The following is a 12,590-nucleotide window of genomic DNA, read 5'->3' as shown; positions in this document are numbered from 1 at the left end:
CCCGAGCCGGCTGGCTCGGGGGATGGGGGCGGGGGGGAGACTGAGAGTGACAGAGCGACGGACAGGTGGGAGCAGTTAGACAGCTGGAGACTCGGAGACCGGCACGCAGAGAGAGGGAGGGAGAGTCAGGGGAAGGGGAGAGAGGAGGGAGAGGGAGAAGCAGCCTCGTCCTCCCGTACTCCAGACGCCCTCTCCCCTGTCCGAGGGAAGCGGCTGGGGCATCGAGTGACAGAGCGACGGAGATGCGGGCACAGAAGACGGGGAGAGGGACCCTGCCTCGCTAGTGGGACCGAGATTCGCGGAGGGACAGACCGACACGAGGGGCAGCTCAGAGAGCTGAGCGCGGGACGGCGAGAAGCCCGCGGTGGGCCGCCAGGCTGAGCGACAGACGGCCAGACAGACAGACGTGCCCGGGGACGGACCGGCAGACAGGAGGCGGGGGCACGCTCGCTCTCCGCAGGCAGCAGGGCGGAGAAGGCGGCGGCGGCGGCGCCCCCTGAGCGCATCGGGAGCAGCGACGAGCAGCAGGGGCCGCGGGGTCGCCGGCTGAAGCCACCGCCGTCGCCGCAATCCTGGCCGCCGCAGCCCTGCCAGGAGCCCCACCGACGCCGCGGAAGGCTCCTTTTACTAGCGGTTAAATAAACCCAACAATAATAACAATAATACTAATAACCCAAGCCAAACCAAACAAATACAGCCAAATCGATCCGTGAGAAACAATAATATTAATAAAAGCCAAAAACTAAATCAGATCAATCAAGGCACCGAGACGCTGGGGGGATATCCACTGTTCGGTCAAGGTAATATAATTAAGGTCTTCAGACGTGAACGTTGCACGCCTTTTGTGATTTCTTTTTTCTCTTTCTTTCTGCCTTATATCTGTGCTTTCCTTTCGAATTGTTTCTAGTCTGTATTTCTCCTTCCTGTTTGTAGAAAGCTGTTGTCTTATATGTATTGTGTATTTATGTTTTGTCAGAGGAGGGGTAGATTCCCCCTCCCCAGAATGAGGCAAAAATGGAAAGCTGGGAGAGAATTGAAAAGGGCAGGTCTCTTCATCAGAGAAGTCTACAGTGGTTTATGCAGGTTTCTCAGTAGAAAGTTTGGAGTGTTTTTATTTCATTTGGAAGAGAGCTGTGCAAGGGGCAGAAAGTTGTCATCTGTTTGTTGTCCTCAGGGGACTTGAGGTCCCAAGGGGTTTAGGGGGAAGAGATGTTCAGTTTTATTTTTACATGGTTGAATTCTGTGTTTCATTGCAGACTCCAAATTTAACGTCTTCCATCTGAGGTGGTAGATATGGTGGTAGAACTGACTAGTTGACTGAGACAGGTGTTTAGAAAGTTTCCCAGCAAGAGGAATTGACTCACTGGATTTTTATGCATAGAAATCAAGCTGGAGTAGATGTGGTTGCTGTCAGCTGCTTGGGTTCAGTATTCCGAAGATACAGGATAAGAACAGAGTCCAAGCCTGAAAGGAAAGACAAAGAAGGAATTGAAAGTTAGAGGGATGGGAAGCTAGGAAGTACGATGCAAGGCTGGTAGGAATCACTTTCGTGGTAATGTGTTTAGGGTGCAGATATCCATTTTAATTTCTGATTTTTTTGAAGTTTGTTGGTATGGCACTTCAGCCTCCCCAGACACAAATGACGATCCCCAGAGTTGGAGTGAATCTGGACAAGATTTCACTCAAATGCTGAGTAAATCCAGATGATCCCCACCTCTTTCTCATCCACTTTGGTGATCAAAATGGCTATGATTGTTTTTAGAAAACAGAGAAATTGAAATGAGAGGAAATCATTTTTCATTTGGTAAAAGTTAGGAAACCTTTGACACTTTAAAATAAATGCACCTACTGCTTTGATTCGTGTCACCACAGGGTTTGCATGTCTTCAGAAGATTTTAATGTCATTTTCGCAGAGGGCAGTCATTTGGAAGCCTAGAGCTCTAGCTATGTAACCGAGTGGTCTACTGTCTTGGCAGTAATTGCTTCTGCTGCCTCCTAATGTGGATCGCACGGGAGAAATTAAGTATGTACTCTCCCCAGGTTTATATGGATTTTTAAGGTATGTATTTGTGTTCGATCCTATATTTCCTTTCTTATCACATTCTTATACTTCCTTTTATCACTTCAGCTAACAGAATGTTTTTCAATTTTCCAGAGAGGGAGTTTAGAATACTCTTTAAGGAATACACTTCCTCCTCACAAAAGATACAAAAGGCTAACCTATTTCTATCCTTGCTTATTAATACTATTACTTGGTTTAAAGTAACTTGGTTTAAATGCAGTTTTAAGACATTTAGACTGCTATGCAGAGATGTCTTAATTTCCCCTCACTGGACGTGATTGATGTTGTGCAATAAATCATATAACTAAGTTGCTGTGGATGAATGAATGTTCAACAGAGTACTTGTTTGGGTGAGGCATATTTAAAGAAACTTATGCAGCTCCAGAAATGGTCCTTTAGCTTCTCAGTGACTTAATTTCACTCTACCCTGATTTCTCTTTTACAATATTCAGCTCAGACTGAGACAGGTTTGTGTGCTCTATTAGATTTGCAAATTGCTGATCTCCCAGTGACTTTCCCTCTTAGATACCAGCTGAGTGTGGTTACCTTGAGAACTGTGGCATTAGCCCATTAGAGCATGCTCCACTGGGGAGTTCTGTGCAGTCTATTTTTAATGCTATTTAATGAAGGAGCGAGCACCTCACTCAGCAATACAAGGAGCAGGATGGAAGACAGAGCTGGGCATGGTTATGGATACTGGAGAGGGATCTTTGGAAAGGTACAGACTGGCTACTGGGTATGGTAATTTTCATTAGTCCTAATATATCACACTAACAGAAATCAATTGATTTTAGTGGGGAAATTACACATGAATAGTTTGGTATGTGTTTTCATCAACCTCTTCAGTAATTCTTAGAAAGAAGACTCAGTAATTTGAGTGCCTTAAAACTTCAGTGAGATAGTAACCAGGGAGTTGCTGCATATATACTATTTTTAATTCAAGCTGTCAGGTGCTTGGGTGGCAAGAAGTGCAGAAATAATTTCAGATTCCTAGAATATTGTACTAGGGAAGGGTTTGGAGCTTGTAAAATGTTCCAGGTGTAAAATAACTAACATCCTTCTAAGATATGCTGATGACTTGAAGCTCTGCCTAGTGATTTTGTTTTTCATTTTCTTTTATAAACTTGGAGTCTAGGTCAAGTATTGTGAAAATGAAGTGAAATAGGAAGTTCTGGTTGAACTTGTTAGAATATCTGAGTTGTTTTCTCTCCTTACTCTGAGATAAGCACAATAGATTATGTTACCGAAGGTTAAATATTTTTAAAATGTAGATAGCAGAGGCAGCACTGGTAATTTTTGGAGTCTTATAATGAGGGGGGAACGTATCTTTATATTATAGTGTGTAAAACATGCAAAGCCATCTTGTCTGCAACGTTTGCATATATGCAGAAGACCTGTCTTGAGGTAGAAAGTGAGAATGTTCAGTCAGAAAGGTCTCTGCTGTTCATTTTCGTATTAACAACCTACCTCAGTCGGGTTACTTCCTTCTACCGAGTAAAGCTAACTAGAAAAATGCCTAAGCAGTTTCAAAAGTAATAAACATAAGAGAAAGTGAGAAGTTTGTATTAAGTGGGGAAATGAGTCATATAATTATTGTTAAATGAAGCTGTTAGAACAACGTACAGAGTTGTCCTGGATCTTGTCAATTTTTGCAAGAAATAATCAAAAAAATAAAGAAAAAACGAAGGGAAATACATTGCAAAGAGTTGCTGTAATTTGCTGTTGTTGCTTCTGTTTTCCACCTTGTACTTTTAGAGGGAGAAAGTAATCTACATTGACTGTAATATTTCCCTTAGTGGTCAGGCTATTTGGACCACCGTGCTGCTACCTTTCTCAAGATTCTCAAGGCAGTGGGCATTCTCATCTGAATTCAATGTGTATTTTGTCTGTGGACAAGATAATGATAAGCTACATGAGTAGAGTGTAGAATGAGTCAGCCACTGAAGACACAGTATACCATGTAGCCAGAAGTGGAAAGGACTGAAAATTCTCATTAGTATGGGGAGACAGTTTTAAGTCCATAAGTTTGGAAATTGCAAATGAACCATTTGTATACACGTTAGTTTAATTCAGATCTGCTTTGTGACAAGGTTAGGAAAGAATCTGGGGCTTAAAGGTGAGGTCGACACCGCGAGCCATCTCTTCAAATGGTAAGTACTGGCATCGTCCTAACTGGTACCACACAGTGGTAGCCTGTTGAGAAATTTGTGAATCTCTAACCAGAATAGGAATTGGTTTCCTTAAAAATGCCTTATGTCACCTGCAAAGTTCTGAACATATTTTAAGTCAGTGATGATTTACTTATAAAGTACACGCTTCCTCCCTTTGGACAAAGGATCTTTATTTTTTAGGAAATTGATGGTTCTAGAGGCTTTACATTTCTGCTGACTTTGCTTTCTTTTATTTTTCATTCTAACATTTAAAGTTAAATATGATAAATGATTTCAAGCAGTGATAGAAGTCAATGCTAAAGGGCTGTTGAAGGTATAAGCAGAACATTAGCAAGATGTGTCTGTGACTGGATTTTCTCAGGTGGTCTTTGCTTCTGAGGGTCAGTTTCCTTTAAGGTGTATTTATGCCAAGTGCTAATAAAGTGATTTTTTTCAGTGCCTCAGAGTCTTATAATTTAAATTAATTTTACTCGTCTTGGATTAAACTTGGCCCTGGATGTTCAAAGTATTTATTCTATTTACATCACAACGGTTTCATTTCTCTGAGGATGAGATGGGAGCTGATACAAAGTATTTAAATTGCGTACATTAATATCATATGCTTGATTAAAAAATTAAGTGCTTGGGACAGAGTATCAAGTTTATTCAGCAGTTTTTAATGTTTGGCAGCAGTGTTATCTTGTGGTTTCAGAATTCTCTGTAGCCTGGTGATATTTTCCTAAGTTATAAAATGCCCATCTAATGTTTTGAAGGTACCTTTCTCTAAAATTACTGGGACATATCTGTGCCCTGGGAAATAGCTATGCAGGTAAGCCAAAAAGCGAATTGAAATAATTACATTGAGACAGTTGAGGGGATATCAAAAAAAATAAAAGGACTGACTTCTATTTACCAAACTGACTCTACTTTCAAACTGAGTCCTTAGCATCATGTTATGTTCTTTTCTTGCTGCCAGCATAGACTTTGGTATCGCCAGGTGGAAAGACTGGTAATCACGGTCTATGGCCACAGTAGATCAACATTTTAAATTTCTCTACATACTTTTCTGAAGAAAATTTCTCCTGGTAGTTTTTTTTATAACCCCCGCTTAATATACATGTCAATGCCAAAGGTTATATAAGATTTTTAAAGTTCTGTAACCAAGTGATATCTATTAGGATAAAATTGCATCTGTGACTTATTTAAATGCCAAGGAATTAATCCAAAATTATCTCACTCAAGGCACAAGTTCATAATTATCCCTCAGTCATAAGTTCATACAACGTTTTTAAAGTGGTATAATTTACAATTGCTTCTTTTATCTAGCAACAGAAAATATTTCATTTTCTCCAGGTAAAGGGGAGAGGGTTCCACTAATCATCAGCCTTTAAAAAACAGGCCTCTTACCACTTTGTCACATTTATCAGTACCTTAAAATTATACAACAGTTCTTACATTAAAAATGTGTGGTGGACAACACACAAAATATTAAGATTTTATTGACAAAATCACTTCTGTAAATAAAAACTGGTTTTAATATAAGTAAAAATAAAACATGGTTTCAATTGAAAGGAGGACTTAAGATTTTTAATAGGAAAACAGTTACGTCACGTTTTATTTCAAATATTTCAGCAAATTTTGTAGAGATTTCTTTGGTATCTTGTGGTTACGCAGTATGTGATTCTACGCAGAATCACGTAATGTAATATACAGTCTTTTTTCTGCAGGTTTTTTCACTGCGACATATTCACAAAGCTAATCTACCTAGATAAACCCAGATAAACTTCCCGATACCCACACAAGATAGGAAATCAGTGTTTGTGATAGGGACTTCCAAAAGAGCTCTGTGACTTCTCAACCTAAGATGTAGTGCTGGAATTTTTAATAGTGGATATGCATTCTTTTACCTTTGCATTATCATTGCTTGCTTCTTTATTATACACTAAATGCTTGAGATAAGAATGAAGACCATCTCTAGGGAAATGGAAACCAGAGGAATAATCCTCCTATATTTTGCAGATTTTCTTCCAGTTGCTCACTTAGAACAGTCTAATCCATAGAATCATACCTTAAAGGAAAAAAAAAATGCATATTGACGTATTTTGATCTGGTTGAAATTGAAAACCAACACCCATAATTGAGGTAAACTATTTCCACATCTTCAGAGGATTAAAATGGAACGTCAGTTTCTAAAAGTTTCATGATCATTCAAGTCCAAATATAATATGCCTTGACATGTAAATCAGAAGGCCTAGCTGTCATCTAATTGTTCCGTCATTTGAGTTGCTTTCGGATGATTTCATCACTCTCGCATAGATCTAGAAGAATCCAGCCATGGGTCAGAAGAGAATGAAGGAGGGGCATGGCAGCTCACTGAATTTCAGGGACTACGCATAATTGTTTAACTTCTTTTTGCTCATAAACTCAGTAGGAAGATAAAAAACTGTCAAATTGTTTTTGCAGTTTTTTTATACATTTCTAAAGCCACCAGCTAAAATCCCCCCATGAAGTTCAAATATTTCTTAATAAGAAAATATCTATACTCTGGATTGACAGATTTTTCTTAGCACTTTGCTTGTTAATATGTATACCACTTCGATGGAAATCCCAGTGTTGCTGTCATCTGACTTAATTTAATCATCAAAGAGCTGTTAGAAAATAAGTAGATTCTGTCACATGAGTATTTCAGCATTGTTTACAAGCTTCAAATACCCGTTTCTTTAAAACATGACTTTTTTAAAAAAAATGTCAGTGTCAAAAAACCTTTTGGTTGGAAATATGGCAATTTATTTTCTGTTTTTAGAGAAAGAAGATTGAGGTTTATAGTCAGATGATCACTCTTTAAGCCCAAGGAAGCACACAGTTGTGTTGAAATTGCTATTGAACTCTGCCAAATTCATTAATTGTCAGGACTTTGCAGTCATGTCTGTAATCCTGTTTCTTTTATCTGGCTTATGGGAATGATCAAGCTAACACTTTTAAATTACATAGTTTTATATTTGTTTATTTTAAATTTACTGAGATATGCTGGCATTGTAAGAACTTTAGGAAATTATCAAACAAATGGCATAGCACTAAAGATGGATTCCCAAATCCCAACTAGCTGGTATTAATGATTCGTCATTTTTTTTTTTTTCACTCTGGTGCTTATTTAACTTTGGTCACAGCACATACTTCCTTTGTGAAGATTAAAGTAGTTCTCTAATCCTGAAATTTCCACATAATCACTACCAGAGTTTTGGAAAGATGAAATGATATAGCACGCCATCATAATGCGTGTCCATGCTGTTGCTATCCGCTTAAGCACCATAAAGCACCCTTAACAACTAGACTCCTTTATCTTTAATTATTATTATAATTATTGTCTTCATCCGGAACTACACATGACTGTTTTTAGTGGGGTTTTCTTTCAGCATCAAGAGATGGGAGAGTATATATAGTTAAATGTGAGAGTTTACATATGAAAAAAAAGTATACATATTTTAAGACAAGAATGTAAACATCCCTCCAAAAGGGATATCATTTTACGACACAGATGATTGCAGTGTCTGCGTTATTTGTCAAGTGTGATGTGGGAAGCTCTAGTAGAGAGATATTTTGAACTCAGTGGTGCTTCCGATCCAATGTCAGGTTAAAAGTGAGCGAGGGATGTATGCTAGAGCATACTGGAGCTCGTCAGAGAGGGAGCAGGTGACTGCTGTGTGCCGTGACGAAGGGCTTTACTTCTGAGTTATGCGGGCCTCCGTCGAATTCTGCAGATCAGAGAAACATACAAAATTTGGATTAAAATAAAAGGTCTGGAAAACAAAGTCAAAATGTGGTGGTGCACCCAGATCTCACTTCTCCAAAACTTACATCCGTAAATATGCAATTTACTACCTGAACAACCCATCCTGGAGTTTGGCCTCTGGATCTGAGTAAATAACTAGAAGTGTGTCTATGGCCAAGACTCTCAACCCCTCTCTGCTTCATAGTTTCTGCAGGTAAAAGGGCATAGTAACACCAGTCCAGTAGCAACAAATGACTAGTTATGTGACTTCAGTGATTTCGTTAATTCCTCATTGCTTCTATTTTCTCATGTAGAAGGTAGGACAGATAAGGCCTACTTTGCAGGACTGAAACAGAAACAAAGTACCTGCCACATAGGTATTTTTCACCAAAAGGAAATCATCATCTTTTCATATAAAAAAGTTTAGAGGGAGCTTTAACCTGATTACATGAATGAGAAAAACGTCCTTTTAAGAATTTTTAAAAATAATATAGAGTACAGTTCTCTTCTGTTCCCACCCCGTAAACATTTTTACTGGTTAGAGTTGGAGACTAGCTTTACTCTCTCTGGGCCTATGAAATGTTGAAGGCCAAGCAAAGGTAGTAACTAATCTAGGAGGTGTGCCTTGTACATGGATAGAGATGCTTAGTAGGGTCATTATCTTCTGTAGTCTGTAGGGGAAGGGATGGCTCCATTCAGAGTTGTCTGGAAAATGAACAGATAGGAATCATTTCTTTAAAACATTTTAATTGTGTAATTTCTACCATCCAAAAGGGGTGGCTGAAGAACCTAATCATTGAATAGGAAGGGGTAGAAATGATTCCATGAAAGAATAGCCTTACAGGGCTTCCCTGGTGGCGCAGTGGTTGAGAGTCCTCCTGTGGGTTCGTGCCCGGTCCGGGAGGATCCCACATGCCGCAGAGCGGCTGGGCCCATGAGCCATGGCTGCTGAGCCTGCGCGTCCAGAGGCTGTGCTCCGCAAGGGGAGAGGCCACAACAGTGAGAGGCCCACGTACCAAAAAAAAAAAAAAGAATAGCCTTACATCCTATGCTAATGGGTGAGAGCAGGAGCGGCAGCTCTGGCTGGCATGAGAGGTGGAAACATTTTTCAACGACCTCCCAGACGTGAAGGGAAGCAGAGCTGTGGGCTTGCTTCTGGGCCCTCTGGCGACCCCTACAGACAGCTTTGGTTTCCTGTCTCCAAGCACTGACTGAGCTGTTTGGGCAGCTGATACGGCCTCTGATTTTCAAGTATCTTCACTTAATGTTGCGGAAATGAATCGTTTCGGCGCGTGTGTGAAAATAGTCAAAGGAGGGAGGGGAAGACTTCTCCATAATTGAGGATTAATCAGTTAGTCCCCCGTCAGAAAATGTAGAACGATGAGTTGTGTTCAGTGCAGAGGGTGAGCCATGCAAAGCAGTAAATTCATCAAATAACCACATTTTATTTTTTATTATAATTAAATATCAGCCATTCTTCTGAGGGATAGTACCATCAGAAAGTCATCCAGTGAAATTTCTCAGAATGTACCTGAAAATAAATTTATAATCCTTTGGTATTGTAATATGAGCTGGAAAACAAAAAAACAAGGAAAGGGTAGACAGATTACATATACTGTATACGCTATATAGATATATACATATGTACATCTATATAGCATGTGTGTGTGTGTGTGTGTGTGTGTGTATCTAGAGTCAGCATACAATATATGCTTAAATAATAGCCATTTAACTAACATGAGGCAAAAAACTAATTTATCTCAAAAGGATACAGGCAAACCTCAGAGATATTGCGGGTTCAGTTCCAGACCACCTCAATAAAGTTACTATTGCAATAAAGCACATCACATGAGTTTTTTGTTTTCCCAGTGCATATAAAAGTTATGTTTACACTATACTACAGTCTGTTAAGTGTGCAATAGCATTATGTCTTTAAGAAACCAATGTGCATACCTTCATTTAAAAATATTTTATTGCTAAAAAATGCTAGCCATCGTCTGAGCCTTCAGCGAGCTGTCATCTTTTTGCGATAGTAACATTAAAGATCACTGATCACAGATCTCACTATAACAAATATAATGACAAAGAAAAGGCTTGAAATACTAGGAGAATGACCAAAATATGGCACAGAGACATGAAGTGAACAAATGCTCTTGGGAAAAATGGCACCAGTAGACTTGCTTGATGCAGTGGTGTCACAAACCTTCAATTTGAAAAAAAAAAAAGCAATATCTGCAGAGCACAATATAGTGAAGCACCATAAGACAAGGCCTGTGTGTATTTCCCAGTGCATTTTTTTCGCTGTCTTTAGCTGTTCTTGCTTGCACATGCCAGATATTTAATCAGCTTGTTGAATTAAAAATTGACCTTTATATTGTTGATGGCACCTAATATTCAAGATTTAAAATCAGCTCTAAAGTTTGTTTGTTTTTTTTTAATAATTGTGTTTATTTTTACTTGTTGACAGTTTGCTTTATTTATTTATTTATGGCTGTGTTAGGTCTTCGTTTCTGTGCGAGGGCTTTCTCTAGTTGTGGCAAGCGGGGGCCACTCTTCATCGCGGTGCGCGGGCCTCTCACTCTCGCGGCCTCTCTTGTTGCGGAGCACAGGCTCCAGACGCGCAGGCTCAGTAGTTGTGGCTCACGGGCCCAGTTGCTCCGTGGCCTGTGGGATCTTCCCAGACCAGGGCTCGAACCCGTGTTCCCTGCATTGGCAGGCAGATTCTCAACCACTGCGCCACCAGGGAAGCCCAGCTCTAAAGTTTTAATTGTGATTTTTTTCCCAAAAGTTTCAGCCAAAGTGGATCTGACATTCATCTTTCTGACAAAGAGAACAAAGAGATGCCCTTATATGTAGAGTTATAACTTCACTAGAGATGATTTTGGCTGTTACAAAGAAGCTTTTCTTTCAGATCTCAGGCAGTGACTCGGGCTTCTATGGGGATAGCAAAGTCCCTAAAACTTCAGTCGTTTAAACCGAGTACCTAGATCACTTTTACATCTACATGGAAGGAAATTACAGTTAACAGTCAGTTATGGTCTCGGGAGAGAAGATGAGGCAAGTCCACAAACAATTTCCAAATCACTGGCACACAGAGCTAGAGACAACTGCTGTTTACTGGAGATGTGCCTTCGGAGAGATTAACATTGGTGAAGGTGATCCAGGATGTGGGGAAGAAATTCATTCCTCTCAAGAACTGGGCAAGTAGGCGGTGATGGATTAAAAGGCAGGGGTGAGGGAGTGAGGAGAAGAGAATACTGATAAGTTGGGGTTTCCTAACTCCTCTTCCGACCTTAAGGAGAGTCGCCCTACTCTCCCTGCTATGTGGGAACAACGATAGGATTAACCAGAGTTGAATGGCAAACCGTTTAATCCACTTGGGACCACCGGAACCGAATTAATGTCTTACTCCTATCTTTCAAAACAATCTAGTCCTAAAGGATGGGATCCAGTTGATTAAGAGTAGAGTGAGTTTGCTTTCTTAATTTAACTTCTACATTTTAAGATATGCTGAGTGTGGTTCTGATCGTATGAACACCTACTCACCCTTCTGACTTCCCAAAGCAAAACAAAACCTGGTACCTTAATTTAGAGAGATGAGGAGAATATTCTCTTTCTTCTTTGAGGCTACCGGCAGGCTTTAGGAAGATGTGGATAGCAGGAGATTCTGACACAGCTGGTATTTTCATCAGGAAGCCAGAAAAATATCTTCTGGGCCACACTGTGTCAAAGTAGGGGAACTTCCGTGGGAGCTGAACTGAGATTGAGTTCTTGTGTGGGAGTCAGCAAGACTTGTCTGTTGCATCAGATGTCCCACTCATTCATTTATTTGTTCATTCTTGTTTTTCAGATATTTATTGAGGGTTTCCTATGTGTCAGGTCTCATGCTAAGTATTTGGGAAATTTGCTATATAGGATTTTGTAGGCATTTGGGAGAGAGAAATGCACTAGAACATTTTGAACAATGAATTGAATGGTTGAGAGTGTAAGGAAACTCCAAAATGATAGATGGGCGATACCTTGGATGATAAAGCAGTATGAATTAATTTGGACAAATGAGAAAAATCTTTTTTTACCAGTAGATCTCGTTAAGAAAGTTGGCAAGGAGTGTACCTCGAGAGCGGAGACCATTACTGTTTCCAGGAAACAAACAGGGAGGAAGCAGCCCCGCTACTGGGGAAAAGTTCTGTTGATGGTAATAGAGCACAAACTAAAACCATCATTTGGGAAGTTCTCTAACAAGAGAAAGAAGATCAGCTGATTACGACAAGTGTGTATGGAATTGGAATAAGCCATTTTGTTTTCTTTGTTGATTTATAAAATCACATATTTACAATATTACTAGAGCTGCAAGCAACTGGTACAGATTTCATTGTAATTATGAACTGCAAAGTTCAAGTTCATATCAGGTCAAACCAATGTATCTGTTCAGAATTTAAAAGTAAGTTTTTCTAAAACCAAATTATTCTTTGAATTTGTTGTTAGATTCCACATTGTGCGTTTGAAAAAGGAAACTGAAATAGTTTCAGAATTTTATAAATGTCCTTAATAGATTAAAAATAATGCCTGTGATTAGGGGTAGGTGGAATTACATACGGTTCTGTAGGGA

General features: G+C 39.7%; 1 protein-coding gene across 1 annotated transcript in view; it reads left to right on the top strand.

The window, feature by feature from the left end:
* Positions 1-643: 643 nt before the first annotated feature.
* ARPP21 (cAMP regulated phosphoprotein 21) overlaps positions 644-12,590 on the top strand; it is a 164,086-nt gene continuing 152,139 nt past the window's right edge. Inside the window, exon 1 of the mRNA XM_007462715.1 lies at positions 644-800. The gene's annotated coding sequence lies outside the window, so the exon portion shown is untranslated. The remainder of the gene's footprint in view (positions 801-12,590) is intronic.

Source organism: Lipotes vexillifer, unplaced genomic scaffold (genome assembly GCF_000442215.2).
Source record: "Lipotes vexillifer unplaced genomic scaffold, Lipotes_vexillifer_v1.1 scaffold539, whole genome shotgun sequence".
NCBI classification, from domain to species: domain Eukaryota; kingdom Metazoa; phylum Chordata; class Mammalia; order Artiodactyla; family Lipotidae; genus Lipotes; species Lipotes vexillifer.
This window is presented reverse-complemented; position numbering and strand designations above follow the sequence as displayed.